Genomic DNA, 21600 nt, shown 5'->3' on the forward strand with positions numbered 1-21600 from the left:
GTTTCAATAGATTTTAACACGTTTTATTGGCTTATGTTGATCATTGTTATTTCTCTAGCTTTGTTATTCAGGAGGCTTATATATTACGGAGCGACTAAGTCTCAGCCCTGAAGAAGTCATGTGACGAAACACGTGTTGGCTGTGATGTCGTTATGAGAAGGATGGACAATTAATTAATTATCAACTTATGAGAAGGATGGACGATTAATTAGTAATCAATAATAAGGGACTAGGAAGCCAATACAGGACTATTTTCTGATTTATTATACATAAGAAATGGACTCATAATTTGATTGCTGAGGAGTATGAAAGACATGGAATTCACGAGAGGAGATTTGACTTGATTCATGTGTAATTAAAAATTCTGGAATAGTGTATTTGTTTGAATCTTAAAGATTTTTGTTGTGAGGAGGTATAGAATAATAAATTTTGACAGAAACAAAATCTTATGTTAGGTTACGAGGTTTGAAATATCACTGATAGCGCCTTTCTTTGGTTTTACTAATGAAGAATGAGGGTACAGAACTTGATATTGAAGAAAATGTTATGAATATTGTTGTTAACTGATATGAGATCAACGAGTGCCTCAGTAGTGTTGTAGTTTCAATTGATTGACTCGTCAATGTAGAGATTTTTAGGGTGTATTCCCCACTGTAGTGACTGTTGTGGATACAGGGTTGAAACCAATACAATTTATAACACTTGGTGCGCCATCTCTCCCTTAAGAGTACACCCTTCTCTGGTGATCTGGCCCATCAGGGACCTCTGGATAGTCGGCTACCCTGCCACAGTCCCAACCCACCACAGAGCATCCCCCTCAGGAAACACCAGCACAGCACCCACCCAGTAGGCCCATACCCCTGTCCCCAAGACATGTCAATCAGCAGTGTGCCCACCACTACAAGGACCCCAGGCAACCCCACAAACCCAAGACCATCAGAGACCTGGGGTCAGTGGCAGTGGGCACACAGTTCAGGGGACAGAGGCACAGTACAACAGGGAAGCTGGGAGGACTGCTTTGTGACAGGGGGAGGACAGTCCCAGGGAACCCACTCTCCACGGGGCACTTGCAGGGATCCTCTGAGCATACTACCATTCCCAGGAGACCATGGGCCAGATACTGTCCAAGTTGCAGGAGACCCAGCAGCTGCAGAAGGGACAGTACCTGGGGATCAGGGAGGACCTGAAAGACATCCACACCACCCTGGTCACCATTGCAGGGGTGCTGGCAGACATGGCCAACACCATGAGGGAGGCAGTGGCACATCAATGGCCCCAGACACTAGCCACACCGATGAACAGCCCTCCACATCCTCCGGTGCTAGTGAAGAGTAGGCCCCGCCACAGGACCAACAGGCCACCAGCACCCCACCCCCTGCAGAAGGAGAACCACCCTGCAAACGGTCCCTGCGATCCAGGCAGAAGCCAGAGAACATTGCCAAGACCCCCGCCAGGAAATAAGACTCTCCTGATTGTCACCCTTCTGTCCCACTCTGTCACCCTGTCCACCTTCAAATGACATTGCTCCCTTTCCTATGCCCCCTTGGACAATGCACCTGTGATACAAATAGAATGGACTCTACCCTGGACTTTCCTCAATCAGCAACCCAGCCCAATGCAGTACCCCCTCCACTTATTAACACATAAATAAACACCCTTGGAACAAATACAAGTACGGAGTCTGTCAATTGATTGAAATATGTATTAGTTTAACAAGCTGTAAACATTGCAATTCAAATGTACAGTTATATATACATAGGTATGACCTGTAGTGGGCAGCAGTAAACACACCAGGAGTCAGAGTGGGGCACAGAGATCTGAAAATAGAGATGCCAAAGAGTACAGTAAGTGGCCATAGACTTAGGGAAATCAGGCTGCCATGATCAATGTCTAACACAAACCTGCAATGGAAAGTGAAGTTACAGTGTCTTACCTGTGTGTCACTGGAAGGACCGTTGAATGAGTGAACTTCTGTTGTCCACATCTTCTTCCTCTGCCTCCTCTTCCTCACTGTCCACAGGCTCCACTGCTGCTACAAGACCATCTCCAGGCTCATCCTCCGGCAGAAAAGGCACCTGGCGTCTCAAGGTCAGGTTGTGCAACATGCAACATGCAACATGCAACATGCAACGATGATCTGGTACACCTTCTTGAGTGAGTAGTACAGGGATCCACCTGTCAGATAGAGGCACCGGAATCTGGCCTTCAGGAGGCCAAAGGTTCTCTCAATTATCCTCCTTGTTCGCCCATGTGCCTCATTGTAAAGTTCCTCTGCTCTTGTCCTGGCATTCCTCACTGGGGTCAGTAGCCATGAGAGGTTGGGGTAACCAGAGTCACCTGAAAATATCGAGGGATACCTGTTTACCACACACTCACCCTTAGGGCCAAACCCACTCCCAAGTACCTACATCAACTGGGTGGGGACCAAGGGCTCACCTATTAGCCACACCATGTGCCTCTGGAGTTGAGACATCACATATGGAATGCTGCTATTCCTCAAGATAAAGGCATCATGCACAGAGCCAGGATACTTGGCACTCACATGGGAGATGTACTGGTCCACCAAACACACCATCTTCACATTCAGAGAGTGAAAGCTTTTTCTATTCCTGCACACTTGTTCATTTCTCCGGGGGAGGACAAATGGTATATGTGTACCATCAATGGCACGAATGATGTTGGGGATATGTCCCAGGGCATAAAAGTCAGCCTTCACTGTGGCCAAATCCTCCATGTGGGGAATACGATGTAGCTGCGCATGTGTTTCAGCAGGGCAGACAACACTCTGGTCAACACGTTGGAGAACATTAGCTGAGACATCCCTGATGCCATGGCCACTGTTGCTTGGAAGGAACCACTTGCCAGAAAATGGAGCACTGACAGGACCTGCACTAGAGGGGGATACCTGTGGACTGGTGGATAGCTGAAATCAGGTCTGGCTCCAATTGGGCACACAGTTCTTGGATTGTGGCCCTATCAAGTCTGTAGGTAAGGATAATGTGTCTGTCCCCCATTGTCGGCAGGTCCACCAGGGGTCTGTACACGGGGATGTCTCCATCTCCTATTCATCCTCAGCGGTTGAACTCTAGGGTGTAAAACAGTGAGCAGAGGGTCATATTCACACATAAGTATAATTTAAAATGCATTTTTTCCTTTACAGAAACAATATGTGAATTCGAGAGTCAGTTGAGGTGCCAATGTCTGCTGTGACGCAGTTAGGTGCCATGGCCTGTGCCCCCCTGAAATGGCGGCTGCCTGACCTGTGAGGAGAGTCAAGTGGAAATGAGGTAATTTTGCTTGCGTTGTGCACCGTTTCGCGCAACTTCGCATTGGTTATGATTGGGCCCTATGGGTTTCAGGAGCGATGTACGCCGACGGTGATGATACGCACCGCCACGGACGTGACTGCCATTTTCTATCTGTTCACTCACTCGCTACCTGACCTTCAACATAAGTGGACCTACACTGCAAGTGCTGCTGTGACCTGTGTCTGGAAGCAACAATGGCTTGAGTGTCTGGGGAAAGGGCCCCCGCCTTCACTTCGGAGGAGTTGGAGAGACTGGTGGATGGGGTCCTACCCCAGTACACTTTACTCTATGGTCTCCAGACAAACAGGTGAGTACACTGTAAGCATGATGAGTGGGCCATGTATGTATGGATTGCTGTGTGTGTAGGCCTTGTGTAGGGGGTCTGAGGAGTCCTGGACAGAGTGCTGCATGTCTGGTGGTCAATGTCTTTGCGTTAGGGGATGGGAGGGATATTGTGGGCCATGAGTGTAATCCCTTTTTTCTATACATATTTTCCTGCAGGTCAGCGCCCATCAGTAAAAGGGTATTTGGCGTGCCATCGTCAAGGAGGTGGGGACCCTTGGGGTCTTTGACAGGCGGAGCACCCGCGCCGCTGGGCAAGGAAGATGGCGGAGGCCCAGCTGGGGCTGGCCTCCCAACGAGGAAGAGTGCCCTTCATACCCTGATCCCCCAATGTTCTGCATCCTGGTGGTAGCCTATCCGGAGTTGGATGGGCACTTGATGGCATCACAGCAGCCACAAGGGGGTCAGTACAGATTCAGAATCAAGACTTTGCATGTGTTAAGGTATTACCTTGGTGGAGGATGTGGACTGTGGGTGCCCGTAGGCCAGGACGAACTGGGAGGGTAGGTCCCTTGCTGGGTAGGCTCTAAAGCACTCCAACACCAATAGCGTTAGTGGGCATCTACTACTGGGCAGGGTCCTGTTGGTTTCAGGTGTGCAGCTAATGGCATTAGGCAATATACCCCATGGGCTGGTGACTAGCTTTGTAACTGATAGTGCATGGCCTAGTGCATAGGGCTGATACCTGTGTGTTGTGTACGCCAACAGTAGTGTTGTTGCTGGCATTGAACAAGTGTATCCTCTGTCTCTCCTCCCTCTTCTTGTTTTGTCACCCTGTCCTTGTGTGCATTAGCATCATCTGGCGGAGGAGCAGAGGCACCGGTGTTGGAGGGAGCTGCATCCCACATGGGCCTGGAGGCCGAATCCACCAAAGGTGAGGGCACCAGTGGGATGGAGGGCAAGGGGAGCACCACGACAGAGACAGGAGGGGACACTACTGACAGCTACTCCTCCTCCGATGGAAGCTCCCTGGCGGTGGTGGACACCTCTATGCCCACCCCACCAACAGGTACAGCCGCCACCCCGTACCAGCACCGCCCTCCTCGCAGCAGCCCTTCAGCATGTTTCCCGTGCCCGCTCACCCAGGAGGATGGGCATCTCCTACGACCCAGGCACCTCAGGACCTGACCCAGTCAGCCCTGCTGCCCTCAGTGAGGAGGCTATTGACCTCCTGAGATCCCTCACTGTTGGCCAATCAACCATACTGAATGCCATCCAGGGTGTTGAAAGGCATTTGCAACCAACAAATGCATACCTGGAGGGCCCAACAGAGAGCATTTCAGGCTCTGGCCTCCACACTGATGGCAGCCATTGTCCCTGTCTCCAGCCTCCCCCTCCAACTTCCTCTACACAGTCCCAATCCCCTCAACCCCACCCTATCCTAAGCACACCTTCACACCAGCAATCACCCAAATCAACACACAGAAGTGGCTCAGGCAAACACAAGCACCACACTTCATATCACAGGCACTCACACAAGCACCATCCCCATGCAGACATACCAACATCCACTGCCTCCACATGGTCCCCCTCCTCCTCCTCGTCCACCTCCCTCCCAGTAGTGTCTCCACTCACACCTGCAAGCACTACATCCTCATCCACTACCTCCATCACCAGCACGTATATCACTACATGCCCCTCACTCGCAGTCACCACCCCCATATCCATGCTCATGTCCCCTGTGTCCTCTCCCACTGTGTCTGTGACCCCCTCCTCCCAAAGTACACAAACGCAAGCACACACCCACCCAACAGCCATCCACCTCACAACAGCATCCAGCTCATGCACCCAAACACAGCAGGCTGACACCTCCTACAAGCACTCCCTCTTCCTCCACTCCCAAACCTTCATCCTCTTCCCACCCCAATGTCCCTAAGAAGCTTTTCCTCACCACCATTGACCTCTTCCCTAACCCTCCCCTGCCCCCCCATCCTTCACCTAGGGCCAGGGTGGCCCGAACCCAGCCCAGCATCTCTTCCACCAAGTCCACGTCCGCTGTGGTTTCTGCAGCTGTGAGAGGCTCCAAGGAGGCACCCGTCAGCCCAGCCAGTGTGCCACTAAAACCTGCCAAGGCCAAGAAGGTTCCGCCACCTGGCAAGGGCAAGAAGGGGACAGCATCCAGCAAGGAGAAGGAGGCACAACCAGCCAGCAAGGCCAAGTCAAGGACTCCAGCTGGCTGGCAAAAGCAAGGAGGTACCACCATCTGCCAAGGGCAAGAAGGGGCACAGAACACCAGCCAGGGCACTTCAGCCATACGAGGCTGCAGGTGAAGGCCTGGAGGCTACCACCACAACCACCAGCACCGCCACCTGCACCGCGGCCAGCATCACCACCTGCACAGCCGCAGAGCACCGCCACCTACACCGCCGCAAGCAGCACCACTGCCAGCAGCAGCAGTCCCAGTGGACAGCCATCCGAAGCTGCAGGTGAAGGCCTAGAGGCTACCACCACAACCGCCAGCACTGCCACTTGCTCCATGGCAAGCACTGCCACCTGCACTGCCACAAGCAGCACCACTGCCAGCAGCCCCACTGGGCAGCCTATCAAGGCTGCAGGTGAAGGCCTGGAGTCTACCACCACTGCGATTCAATGAGCAGCCTTCACCACCGGAGAGCAGTGTGTAGTGGTGACTACATGGGCTGCAGTGCGTCCTGGCCCCTGCAAAAGCTGTTGTTGTGACACCCAAGTGAGAGATTGTGACCTTGCACTCCAAAACATCTGCATCACAGGGCACAAAGCCCCCTCCAGAACCAGTGGAAGAAGGCATCCACTCACCCCCTCCTTGCCAGGTTGAAGCACACTGGGCACAAAGCCCCCTCTAGAACCAGTGGAAGAAGGCATCCACTCAGCCCCTCCTTGCCAGGATGAAGCACACTGGGCACTAAGCCCCCTCCAGAACCAGTGGAAAAAGGCATCCACTCACCCCCTCCTTGCCAGGATGAAGCACAATGGGCACAAAGCCCCCTCCAGAAACAGTGGAAGAATGCATCCACTAGAGAGACTGTGGCCTTGCACTCCCCAGGACCAAGCAGTGGGCAAACTGAGAGACTGTGGCCTTGCACTCCCCAGGACCAAGCAGTGGGCATGGAGCCCCCTCCAGGAGCAGTGGTATTGTACCATCTTCCGGCTGAGGTGCCCCCCCATTCCCAGTCTCCCTGAGGTGCCTGTGTGTTTTCGACCTGATGTCCCTGCAGTGTTCTCTCCGTATTGAGGCAGGAGTCAAGTGTAGGCTTGGCCTATGTGTTTTAGCCCAGTGGGCCACAGACATTTTTTAGTGGGCATTGTCCAGCATTTTGTATATATTGTATATATTGTAAATACTGTTTTTGATTTATGAATGTATTTCTAAGTATTTCTAATATAACACTCATTTGAATCCATTCCTTTTCCTTGCGTTATTCCAGAGGGTTACGGGGTGTATATGTAATGTTGTTGCATGTGTTTGTGTGTATGGTGTTGGGGTGGCGGTGGGGGTGTTGTGTGTTGCGTGTGTGTGTCACTCTCTTTTTCCTCCCCACTTCCCTTGTGTGCTAGGTGCAGTACTCACTGTGGTCATCGTCGCCGGCATTGGTGCTCCTGGTGTATGAGAAGATACACCAGCATGGGAACACCTGCAGCTCGGGCTCCATGGCGTCCTGGTTCTTCCTTGAGTGTCGAGAGGTGAGTCGTTTCTCTTCAGAACACTGTTTCTGCCGTGCTTTGTGGCGTTGGTACCGCCCTGGAAAAGCTGGTGGATGGGCAGGTTGTAATGCTGTGGGTGGTACATTGTCTTCCGCCTGACTGTTGGCAGTTACCGCTGCAGTGTTTGTTGCTACCGCCTTGGCAGTCGGAGTGTTAAAGTGGCTGTATGTGTTGGCGGTTTCCGCCGTGGTCATGATTAAATTTTTTTTACCGCCAGCCTGTTGGCGGTGTTACCGCCGCTTTAACACCGACTGCCAGGGTTGTAATGAGCCACTTGTTCGTGGGTGACCTGGCCCCAACCCCAGGGCACCCAGTGTGCAGTTTTGTGGACCACAGGGGGAGCCTTAATTCCCCCACAGTCCTATTGATCCTGCATGCAGAGAGCAGCAATCAATACTGTTCCCTGCATGCGGGAGCAATTATTTAATCTGTTTTCCTACCTACTTTACAAGTGGTATCAGGCGAGGAACTTAATCCAATGCTTTAGGATACACTTCCGCTAGTTTGGGCACCAGGCACAGGTTTATTACATTTCTACCTGTAAGTCATCAGAGCCAGATGTTTTACTCCATTGCAGCTCCTTAAGAGCTTTATTTCAGGCTCAGAGATGGGTCCGCCTCATGCTTCTCTGTCCTCATTAGCCAACCATGGTAGTGGCATTCTCTTTAGGAATGCTCCAAAGTCCTCCACAAGTATTGGGTCTCATTCCCCCGGTAACCCATACAGTAGTGAGTAAATACCTCATGGATGGCCTGTTGATTGTTTCCATTATAGGGTCAGAGATCTGAGCCATTGGGTGCCCTCTATCCTCAGATGGTACTAGCCAAAAAAGTAATCTCTCAGCTTGAACCCACTCAGTGTGGTCGGTGGTCAGGTATCAACACCTGTTCAGGGTGCTTAATTTTTCGAGAGTAGACTCATGTTTTTCAAACTCCTCCCTCAGTTCAGGTTAGAAGAGGCGGTTTCCCAGGACTTCTCTCTTCAGCCTACGGATGTTGTCTTCTAGAGGGTCTTCTCTGTCACCCTGTTTGGAGGGCATAATGGTTTGCAGATGGTACTGGGCAGTATTTATGCCCTAAATATGGGGCACGCACACTTTCTCACAACTTGGACACTTTCTCTCTCAGCATGCCCACATCCCACTTATTCCGGTGGGACTACAGTTCTGCTGCAAACACCATCCTCGACCGATCAGTGCCCTTACTTGCTAACTCCCCAGTGGTTAGATTGACGCATGATTTCAGAGAGCGGATGGGTCAGTGGGGCTTATACGATCTCTGGCTTCTGAGAAACATGGGACAGAGGGAATACCCCTTTTACTCCCCATTTTATGATCATCTTGACTGCCTAAACAAACTGCTGTGCTCTCTGAGATCAATCTACATGTCACACAGATAGAATACCTTGGATGCACAATATCAGGACACAACCCGTTACTCATGTGTATCGAGTGGGGTAGACACGCATCACCCATTCCCACTTCGCAGCTCCCAACAAATTATCTGTCAAGTTTTTTGTAAACTGATATAGCATGCGATATATATTGAAATTAACCCTTAATATGTTTCTGATGTTGATCAGTTTAGTTGACCATTTTAGCCGTCTCTCTTTATGTACTCCTGAACAAAACAATAGATATATATTTATTTACAAATCAAGTACCAATAACAATTTAGGGAAGAAAGTTATTTTAGACACATTTGTTCTCTTTTCTTCTACCTTTGACTGTTTACATTTATCTCTTGGTTTCTGTGCAATTTGTACCTTTAAAATTACTGTTTTCTTCCCCTGGTTTTCCCCTATGCTGTGCTAAAACCTCTAGAAGACAATCTCATCCACCCTTTTTAAAAGGTAAAAATGCAAAATAAACCGAGAGCCTAAGTATAGTGTGTTTGAGAGACTGCTTAATCTTCTTTGTGTTTTAAAATGTGCTTGGAACATGTATGTAGCACTAATTCTTAGCTAGAAAAAGTGATTTGTTTAAGTGCGCAAAAAGCAGTATTTTGAGTAGCTTTAGATTTGGGCCTTACCTGCAGGGTTGAACGGTAACAACAAAGTGTGGATTCAGCCTGTCTATATACAAGGAGATTCGGACTTCAGGAGCACCTTCCTGCCCTCTGCACAACAGTTTGTGCTTAAAGTCACATGCCTCTTATATAACTTTCATACTGGTTGTTCATCTGTGCTCTGACTGGATCGTAGGGCTTGGGTTTTTATTGGACCTAGGGCTTAGGGGTTGAGTTCTGATTGGCTGATAGGGCTAGGATTCTGATTGGTTCCTTTGGCTGGGGTTTTTATTAGACCTAGGGCTAATGGTATAGCTTTTGATTAGCTAATAGGGCTAGGGTTGTGATTGGTTTATACAGCCCGGTTTCCCACTGATACTATGGTTTAGGTCTAGGGTTCTGATTGGATAGGAATAGGTCTAGGATTCCCATTGGCCGAAGATGACCTGACCTAGGGTTATTTAACCTTATGGCTCAGGGTGTCTCAGCCCAGCCGTCAAGGCTAAATATGGAAAAGACAAGGGCAGTTGTTTATTTGGGCCTGTTCAGGTCGTGCCTAGGGCCAGCAATGCTTACTTGTTTCCATTCACCAGCAACCACCTTAACCCATCCACAAGCATATTAACACACTCTCAACAAATGCATACTACTCACGTATGACAAACGAACTCTATTCACACTTCATTGTCTCAACAACCACGACAAAACCCCACGAGCAACATCTATAAACTGTTTTATCCCAACTACCACGCAATGGCACCTTCACTGTCACATAAAACACCACTCTATCCTATACCATTATCAAATCCAACCATTACCAACACAACACGAATCTACATTATACATAGCCTTAATACCTTCTGACACATACTTCCTATTCATACAAACACCAGCTCTATCCTCTACTTACTCCTAACAGACTCCTTTATGTCACCACCAAACCTATATTGAACCCTCCCCCATATCATCCACCAATTACACCCTCCTCCTCTTTTTACCAAAATTACACAACCAAACAATCCTTAAACTCTATTCCACCACACATATTACCTCTTCCTGCTACCATATCTAACACAATCATAACCCCTGTCCATCAAATGCACATCACCACCCCCGTTAGCACTCAACTTTCACTCATCAACAGTACTTTACATTCAAATCCTTCCCAGAAATTCTCTACATCAATATCGCATCTCACTTCTGCACAAAAACAAAACATAACACACACCAGTCCATCAAAATCTCACACACTCACAACTTCATACTATATTCTATCACAAAATAGACACAAACACCCACTCCCACTCCCACCCTCATGACTGAACAAGTAATACAGATTCCAAACCACCTTTTCTCCATACTCCTCCATCTTCACCAGCACCTACCACAAACACCCCAACACAACAACACTCATTCACCTGCCTCTCATCCATTGCACAATTTAGAGCCTTAAAACATGACCCACATGTTCCACCACTACCATTAACCCATATACATTTCACCCTAAACAGACTCAAACAAAGTAAACAAAATGCCAATCTTAACAACTTCGCATCTCCATGTCTATTACACAACAAGGTCACTCTATAAAAACAACAAAGCTCATCAACTCACTCACAGCAACCATCTCACCACCTACACACACACAGACCCAACAAAATGCCTGAACCTGCTGGATGAGGATTACATTCCCAGACATGTTTCTAGACACTGTTTCAAACCTTATGACACTACACTCCAACCTGTGCATCCTTGGTGACCTAAAATATGGTTTGACAAGCCCAATATGCTCCATCCAAGAGCTATTGTCACTGGTCTAGAGACAAAGAACCTACATTGAAACCATTCACAAATTCACACAAGCACCAGAGCTAAGGGTCAGGGTGTCCCTAACCTGGCCCCTTTTGTTTTTTTCTTTGTTTTTTCTGGACCTCGGCTGAAGCCAAGTTCCTCCATGGCTGCCAACATTTCCTTGTTAAAGTGCTGGCAGCCAATGAGATCACAGCATGAGATCCATAGGGTTTGCGAAGTTTGCACCCCTATATATTCTACTTTCTTTCCTTTCTCTAAAACTACTGAACAGATTTACATGAAATAACAAAAAGGGTGCTTTCCCAACCAAGAGCTACCTTTCTGCCAAATTTGTTGTAATTCTGTCCAACGTTTCAGCGCTGTCGCTGTTCAAACTCCCTATGGGAATTAACAAGGGAAACACACCTTTTTTTTTACTCCTCCTTTTTCTTGGCCCCCACTTAACAGATCACTCTGGAGCTTTCCAGATAGCAGCTGGTGTGACTGTATATATATAATTGTATTCTTAATCTCCATATAGGTCAATGCATAGCTTTCATAGAAGTTCATTGATTATATGCTAATATGGTCTATTTACTTTATTGATCTATCACAATATGTAAATATGATCATAACAATTGTATCTGTAAGTACTTTACTATTGCAAACTTTAAGGAAAACATTCAATAAAATAAATATTCAAACAATTATAAAAATACACAAATACATTGGCTTTTAAATCCAGCAACACCTGAAAGTCTCAATTTCTAACTATCCACACTTGCACATATGGAACTTCATGCAATACAATTGTATATATCTTTATTATTTTCCTTATGCATGTATACTTTCTATGTAGTTATGTATCTATATATTTATTACTTTACTCACACTGTAGAAAGAAAGATAAAAAAGACTCCAACTCGCTCCAATGCACCACTCTATGTCTCATCCTATACCCCTCTCAATATATCCTCTATCTCCTCTCTCTGACACATCCCAAACATCATTCTACAACTATGACCTCCCTAAACACCTTTCTAGACCCCTTCCCTCCTCTGTCCTTCCGTGACTCACCCCAACCCTCATTCTACTACTATGATCTCCCCATAACCCTTTCTAGACTCTTCCCTCCTTTAATCCTCCTTCACTCACCCCAAAACGCATTTTACTACTATGATCTCCAAACTAACACTTCCTAGACTCTTCACTCCTCTATCCCTCCTTCGACTCATCCCAAACCTACTTTTACTGCTGTGATCTCCCTAACAACCCTTTCTTTGACTCGCTCCAAATCTCATCTAGCCTATATGGTCTCCCAAATAACACTAGCCAGACTCTTCCCTCCTCTATTCCTCCTTTATACTATTCAATCAAACTAACAGACTCACATGTCCACTGCTCCAATTAACAATTTATATGCCCCTATACTGAGCCACCACTAATTCTTTGGATTCTGGAGTAGAGTGCTACTTACCGAAAAGTGCTTCAATTTCTCATCAGTGGTAATAAGCACTATATAAATAAATAGAATTACAATGTGAGATTTATGATTAGGTTACAATTAGGAGAAGTGACTTGAGTAATTAGTAGAGTTATTTGTACAAACAACTCATATTTTATAACGGGGACCTGTCATGATCTTCATTTACAATAAGTTCTTATATCACTTTGATGATACCAAGAATTATATATGTTTGTAATGAAATAATCTACTAGTATGAGAGGTTGTGAAATTTCAGAATTGTAATGATTTCAGATGCTATCTGTTGTACATAACTGAAAACACAAGTAATTTACAAAATGTTTAATATTACTCATATGTGAATTTGCTAGAAACTCTTGAAATATTATTAACTTCAAGGCATAGCTCGCTGTTTTTTAAGTTATTTGCATAAAAGAAAATGTACGCTGATTTGTCAGCGAAAGAAGTTAAAGATATTATGCTAACATGCTGCCAAGAAAAGCCCCAAGGCCGGATTATAATCCATCTGAAATATAAGATTTTAGCACCCATAATCACCCATTGCTGATAGTAGTGCTAAAACAAATCCGTAATACTGGGGGCGTGGATCCTCTTGGAACAAAGCCATCATAACAATATTTTTGAAAAAAAGGCAAAGACCCAAAACAGTGTAACTTTTATCGGCCCATATCACTTCCTAATACTGATTCTAAGATACTCACTAAGCTCCTGGCTAACCGCATTAATAAACTTATTTCTCGGCTTACATCATCTGAACAACAAGGCTTTATTCTTGGGAAGGATATGACCTCACTACACTGATAGATCAGGCTAAGACTCTGCAAGAACTTCTCAATAGTATCTTATTAGATGCTGAGGAAGCTTTTGACCAAGTGTCCTGGATGTATCTTTGGGAACAACTAAGGCAGTTTAACAGTAGCCCAAATTTCATCAAACTGGTCAAAGCCATATATCAAGTTCCTAAGGCTGGGATTAGCATACAACAGGAGCTAACTCCCTTCATTTCTATTTCACGAAGTACTTGACAAGGCTGCCTGCTCTCCCCTGCTTTGTATGATTTATGTATGGAGCCATACGTCAGGCATCTATGGAAGAATATTCCTAGGAATCCCTACTAACACCAGCCTTCACTTTTGCCTGTTTATGCAGATGATCTAATAATATTTTCACATTGCCCTGATCCAATGTTTGAGGCTGTCAAACAAACAGCCATAGATTTTGGATATATTTCTGACTATAAATTAAATGCTCACAAAACTCAACTTATTTCGGTGGGTGGAGCTACTAGCTGTGATCCCCCAGTGACAGCAGAGCCAGGTACCTTGGTATTACTCTTGCTCAGACTACCAAATTGTGCTATAAATATAATTATATTTCACAATTATGACAGATTAGGACACTATTGGCCAGATGGATGCATTTGTCTATTTCCTTTATTGTCCAAAATAATTTTATCAAGATTAATATTCTTCCTAAAATTCTATATCTTTTCTGGGTGCTATCCTTGTACATTCTCTACAAGTACTTCAAGCAGCTAGATTCTATAGTGACTAAATTAATCTGGAAGAGGAAGAATCTTTAAAATTCTCAATAATTAAGGTCAAATGGGCATTTCCAGATTTGTGCCTCTCTTATTGGGCTAGCATGGCTGACCGCATCTGAATGTTATATGATTTCTATCCAGATAACTGGCTTCATGCAATTTGTGCTACAAAAAATCCCTGCATCAGTAAAGTACAATTAACAGCAGGAGTTTTTTTAAGAAAATAAGTCTGAAGACTACAGTAGCTCTTGAAAAGATTTGGTCCAAGGATAGGAGGTTTCTGGGAAGCCCGCCACTCCATGTGCATACCTTGCTTTTGAACAATCCCAAATTACCTGAATGTTTCATTCTCTTGTATTTTGGTACCTAAAGCCAGGCGAAATTCAAGTGGCTAGGTGATTTGGTAGATAATTTTGAGGACGCCATTTTTAGATCTACAGGCAAACTTTTCTTTACATTCCAATGATTTTTTCAAATACTTCCAGATTTGAGCGGCTTTAGTGAGTAGGTCCATTAGCATAACAGCACCCTTGGCTCAGTCTGAATTTGCACAATTGAATTTTGATAACCGCCTGTTGGAGGCTGGCCCTCTATGTAGTGTACAAAAAACAAGTACACTATGCAGAGGGTCTGAACAACCACATGTTAGTTTTCAGGGGTAAAAATCAGACCACCTAATGCTCTAATTTTTAAGGTAGCTCGTCGAGCAGTTAGGCTAATCCAGGAGATGTGCTAAGTATTTGCTGTCCTCACAAATCCAATTATGCACAACACACACTCAATGAATGACTCGAGACCAGAATTTATAACAATACTTCAGACTTTTATATATTTTTTACAACCAAAGTCTTTAGAATATCTTGAGTACTTTTTGAGCTATGACTTTTTAAACTTTTAGCAAAGTTAGTCTTTCTGTGCGTAATTATGCACCATAGGAATCAATGGACAGTCACTAAAAAATGCATTAAAAATCGTATGGTTGAGTTACTACTATCTTCTTTTGCAGGATGGTCGCAGAGGTCGGTGGGCACCTCGTGCCAGCTGGAGAGCTTCGGGCAGCTCCCGGTTTCAGCAGGAGCAGCGTTGGAAAAGTTCTTGGCACAAGCACAGGGCTACCCGATGGGCCACTTGGAAAAGGAGCGGGTTTGCAAATTCAAAGTGGTGCCTGGGGGTCCCCTTTGGCTTTTGAGGTCACAAGGGGTTGGGGACCCGGGGCACACAGCAGAACCCGTGATGCAAGGCCCAGGGCGGCCAGGCGCAGGGCGTTTTGGATGTCTTGGATGCTGTGTACAATGGAGTCCTCTGGAGCTGGAGGTAAGTCTCTTTGGGGTTCACTTGCAGGACAACGGGGGCACTCTGGTCAGAAGTCCGGGGTGTTCCTGAAGTCCCTCGACTGGGGCTTCCTCCTGATCCTTTGTTAGCACTGGGGAAGCTGTTTTTCTTCTGGTCCGAAGTCAGCTAACCAGGACCCAGGAGATTTCTCTATCTCGGCCACCAGGGGTCGCAGCGCCACCAAACTCAGTACAGTTGGGGGGTACTTCCGGACTGTCATTGGTGTGTCAATGGGTCCGGCTGTGACTTCCGGTCACGGAGGTATCGGGGATTCAGTGAAGTGTCCTTCACTGGTTTCTTGGTCTTTTGCAGTTTACTTGCTTTTCTTGAGTGATGCCTTCACTCAGAAGGGAGATCTGGGGTGATCCTTGATGCCCGGAGGACCCCTAGGTTTCTTAGGGACGGTCCAGTGTTCAGCTCCTCCGCTGTTGCGATTGTCAGGACTCTGGTGCAGCATGCAGAGGTCTTTGTGCCGCTTCTGGTGCAGCAGGACCTCAGTTCTCGTCCTGGCAGTTTCTCTGGTGCTTGTCTTCTTGGGATCTTCGTCGAGTCCTATTCAAATCTAAAATCTTGGTCTAAGGGAGCCCACTAAATACTGCATTTAGTGAGTGTTTTTAGGGGAAACCTGGTAGTCTACAATGGGGCACTTACCCTCGGGTGGCTACACCCACTACAGTGACTATTTCCTGGGGAAAGGGTCACTTCCCTAAACCTCATTGGCTGTTTCTCTCCATTCCAAAATGGAAAAAACTGAATCAGAGGCTCCATTTCGCATGCAAGCCCTTAGGGCTGGTGCATGCTCAGTGAGGCCGCTCCTCCTACCCTTTGTCTGGTTTCCCACCTTTGCTCCTGCCAAAAGTGGGGGTTTACAAAGGGAGAAGCCCTCTGTTGCTAGCAGCAGGCCTGAGCCTCTAGTTTCAGGGGCTGTATCCCTTTGAAGCTCATCGCCAGGGTGTTTCACATTCCTGAGGGAGGGGGAGTTAGGTCCTCCACCCAGGAAGGGCATTATCTTACAAACCAGAGAGCCAGGGCTCTCCACCAGGTTTGTATATCGGCTGTCTGGAGTGGCAGCTGGATGGAACCAGCCAGCAACTCTGCCAGTTAGGGTTAGCTTTTGCAGGGTGCACCTCTAAGGTGGCCCCTGGGTACATTTAAGGTTAAATCCAACACTGGTATCAGTTTGGATGTAATATTCTGAGTTGTTTGATACCAAACAACCCTTGGGTGGCTACACCCACTACAGTAACTACTTCCTGGGGAAAGAGTCACTTCCCTATACCACATTGGCTGTTTCTCTCCATTTCAAGATGGAGAAAACTGAATCAGTGGGGACACTTTGCATGCAAGCCCTTAGGGGTGGTGCATACTCATTGAGGCTGCTCCTCCTACCCTTTGTCTGTTTTTCTGCCTTTGCTCCTGCCAAAAGTGGGGGTTTGCAAAGGGGGAAGCCCTCTGCTTCTTGCAGCAGGCATGGGGCTCGAGTTTCAGGGGCTGTAGGCCTTTGAAGCTCACCGCCAGGGTGTTTCACATTCCTGAGGGAGGGGGAGTTAGTTCCTCAACCCAGGAAGGCCATTGTCTTACAAACCAGAGAGCCAGGGCTCTCCACCAGGTTTGTATATTGGCTGTCTGGAGTGGCAGCTGGATGGAACCAGCCAGCAACTCTGCCAGTTAGGGTTAGCTTTTGCAGGGGACACCTATAAGGTGGCCCCTGGGTACATTTAAGGTTAAATCCAACACTGGTGTCAGTTTTGATTTAATATTCTGAGTTGTTTGATACCAAACAACCAAGGGTGCAGAGTGGCTATTATGTAGCTGGGGAACTCATGTTTGACCAGTGCCCAGTACATACATTAAAATGGCTGCTCTTTTCACTTACTATGCCCTAGGTCTGGCAAGGACACAGTGGGGGCATATTGCTCATGCGGCTATGCCCTCGCATGTAGCATGGTGCACCCAGCCTTTGGGTTGAAAGGTCTACTAAAGAGGTGACTTACCCATATTATATGCAATGTATGGTGGACAGGGCACAAAAATAGTGTGATATCCTTTTAGGGTTGCCCCAGTACACTCAGCCTGCACTGGCAATGCTGGGTGCATCTGGGTGCAGGACCCTTGGGGGTGGCACAATCAGTGCTGCTGCCTCCAGGGGCCTACTATTGAAATCTCTTGCCCTGGGTACTGGGGTACCCATTTACTAGGGATTTACAGGGGGTATTCAAGAGAATAACCAATTGTGCCAAGCATAACAACAATTTTTAGGAAAGAGATCTGGCCCAGGGAACCTGTTTAGCAAGGGGCCTGGGCACTACCAACCTCTAGAATATTTCAAAATCAGGCATAAAGTGGGGGATAACCATTCATAAAGAGGCCTCCTCTCACCCTTCCCCCACCGAATATTTCTGACAGGTATAGATGCATAACTCAAAACTCTTGAAGTAATTTAAGACTATGGGCTGACAAGAGGTTCTCTAGCCTTGACGAGCAGGTTGCAGAACAGGTTTCTGCAGGATTATTACTTCCACTAGGTTGCGAGGTCAAGTTTACTGTACTCTTTTTGATTTTGATATAAGGTCTTCTAAACTCTGCAAGTGGAATAACAGACTCTGTAACTGCCAATGTTGCTAAGTGGCAGAGGCTGACAATATTAAATGTTTGTGACATGCTTTAAACTCACTCCATTTTGGTCTTCTGTCTTGATGCAAAGATACTAGACAACCTATTTGGTCGACAATTACTCAAAGAATGATGCCGCTAGGCTTAAGGGTTACAAATTGGGCCTTTTACGCCTCAACCATTGGTAGACTGACTATTGCGAGGAAATGGAAGCCTGACTCTGCCAAAGTATGAGTAATGTTGGAAGGAAATGTTGGAAACATACGAATTGGATCTCCAGTTAGCTAAAGTCAGAGGATCAACTATTAAATTCCATGGTAGCTGGGGAACTGTGTGAGATTATCTGACATTTTGATTTATGTGACGAATATATACTCCAAAGATGCATGTGCTATTGGTGTAATGTATTGATTTGTATAAACATATGTTGCCTTGATTTATTCAATATTTGTATGCTGGTTTCTGATCTGATGTATTCACCCTCAATCTGAGAAAACGTGAGTTATTGTTGTATAAATAAATTGGACAATGTGGGGTTTGTGAACTGAATGTCCATAACTCTTACTTTGGTTTGGAAAACAATTCTATTTATAATGTATCTTTTTATGTTGATTGACAGCCCAAAAGGCGATTACATCGCAAACCACGTTCTATCTGGCAGTTAATATTTGACATTTTGGAGTACTTTGGCTACCATTTAACAAGAATTATCAGAAAGAGGGACTGTGAAGTTAAAAATTGGACATTTGAATAAAATAATTTTATCTGAAAAGGACTAACAAGACTTTATATATATTGTCACCCTCTCAAAGACCTTTGAATTATCCGCAGAACTTAAATCATTAGAAAATGCAATACATTGGAAGGTTTGGAAGGTATCCAGCGTCCTGGGAGGCACGCCTGGCAATTTCAATTTTCTCTGTTATAATTGTAACATTACTTTTCTGGTTCCCCTTTTATTCTCGATTTATACAGCTGACGCCCCCATATATTGAAGTACCCACGCTTGCTTCCCCTGAAATTGGGTGAAGAAATTACCTCAAAATTATTTTATGCTTATGATACCTTTTTTAAAGGCCTTACTAGTAGGTCTGCCGAGCCAATTACATTAATTTGCTAAATACTGCCAGGCGAAATAATTGATAATAAATGTCAAAACAAAAACCTTGGTATTCACAAAAAATGTAAACAAGCAGAAGTGATCATTAAACGCACAACATTTGGAGACTGTAAGAGAGTACGTGAACCTGGAGAAGACTTTTAAAAGTAATCATAATTTTAAAAGAAATATTTAAGTGCTGTAAAAGAGAGGCAAAGCAGTAGTTGGAGTACTGGGACCAACGGATTAGGATGAACTAGTTCATAAATCGTTGGAGATACTGAGGAAAACATATAGCATGAAAATTGTTAATTTGTTGTTTTGTGACAGTGAGATTTTAGCAAAAAAAAGATATCAGGCGAAACAAGAGGGCTGAGATTAGTGTATGGGAGAATTAGTTGGGTCTCTCAGGAAGCACAGTACATCGCATATTAAGTTTGGAAGTAGGCTTGATAAATATAATATTTAAGTATTATCAAAGATAATGAACAGTGGGTATGGTGTTAGTAGAGCACTTGCGGGCTCTAAGAACCATGCAATACAATTCTAACTACAATCTATGAATAAAGTTGTGTGGCATAATATAAGAGAAATGTTGGTTATGGTTGGTCTGGTAGGCTTAGTAAAGCCATATGAGCTTCCATTCCTAAAAAGAAGAGAATGGTTAAACAAAGACTGGTAAAGGAGATTACCCTTGAAACAAATCTACAGGAATGTGGAAATGGAATGAGATATACTCACCTGCTGGATACAGATCATGATGATGAATTCCAACCATATTTAAAACATATCTAGAATGGGAATATCAGAAACTGGATGCTGACAATAAGACTGGGGCAAGGTCCTACATTCATTAACGGAAGATGAATAAGTAAGAGGGAGAATATAGAAGAAGTTGATGTATAACCATACTGTTCCTTCTGTAACACTGTGCCTATTTCATTAAAGTGCCTGAATGTACTTTGCACATATCTTTTAAATATAAGAAGGAACATTTTGATTCAAGTTTTAGACTACTGCAGATACAGAAATATGATGCTTTAATTTCATATATTAAGAAATGTGAAAACATACGTTTATGCTTAAAATTAGGGACCTATTTAAATATTGTATATGAAGGCATACAGTGGCACACATCTAAATAACAAGAGTTGCTCTTTATGGTTTGTGTTGCTTTATATTAATGCACTTTATGGAATTAGGCACAACAGCTACAGATCTAGATGGAGAAATTATCTGATAGTACAGATTTGATGCATGGTGTTCTTTCTCAATTAAATAACTGGATGTGAGTTTGCATGTAACCATACTGAATTGAACAATTTAATTTGACATTTTACGTGTTTGTATGTCAAGGTCGAAACCCATCGGTAAAACGTCTCTTATTTCTCTATATTTATTGGCTCTTATTTTCATGTAATTTATTGCATCTTCTACAGTTCAGGTACTTTATTTCATGTTTGCGCACGGACTCAAGTTGCAGATGCAGCATTCACTTCATTGCACGCTGTGTACCTGAAGACAATTTATTGCATTTTGCACTTCATGTTTAGCTGCAGATGGAGGGATATTTGTTATATATTGCTGATATCAAAGTACAGTAATGGATGTGATAATGTATAGAGATGAAGACATATGTATTGTTATTTTTTTAATGTTATAAAATAATAATGTTTCTTTTTAATGTTTTAATGTTTCTTTTACCTAATTGGCGTACAATTGAAAGTCTTCAGAGATCCTCTATACCTCAAGTGAATCCTTTTTATGGTGCTCCAATGCCTTGAGGCCTGTTCTATACTATAAAAAGCATGTAACTAGACTAAGACAACTGCATACATTTCTGCAAAGCAGAGCACAGCGCTGAGCTGTGGATCACTATGGAGAGAATGTGGACCATAATAATAAAATTTCTACTTGCCATTGACCATAGAACTCAGTCTTACAGTCAGTGTTTAATTTGTGCTGGTGAGTGCAGGAGGTGAGCACCTGCACTTAATTTAGGGCACAGAACTTATTTTTAATGGTCAGATTTCTACCAGAAGGAAGAGACAGTCAGAAAAGGGTTTCCATAGAAAGGTAGGAAAATGTGTCAAAGGTAGCAGGCAGAGATGAAAAAGAAACTGCATGTACAAAAGAGAGATAAAGAGACAGGAAGTGGGGAGGTGGTCTAAAAAATACCCATAAGGTGGAATCAGGACTATATAGCTTGGTGTCTCCCGACTGTGGCATTCGACAATGCCATAGTGTTTCGATTTGCACATGCCAAATTATATGTGTTGCTGTATCCGGGCTCTAGAAGGTCATCTCTGGTGTAAATAAAGATTCATACTTTTTCTAAAATATCAATCTGGCATATAATGAAAAATGTCCTTGCTAACACAACGGAATGTTTCAGTTCT

Source organism: Pleurodeles waltl, chromosome 6, assembly GCF_031143425.1.
Source record: "Pleurodeles waltl isolate 20211129_DDA chromosome 6, aPleWal1.hap1.20221129, whole genome shotgun sequence".
In the NCBI taxonomy this organism is placed as follows: Eukaryota; Metazoa; Chordata; class Amphibia; order Caudata; family Salamandridae; genus Pleurodeles; species Pleurodeles waltl.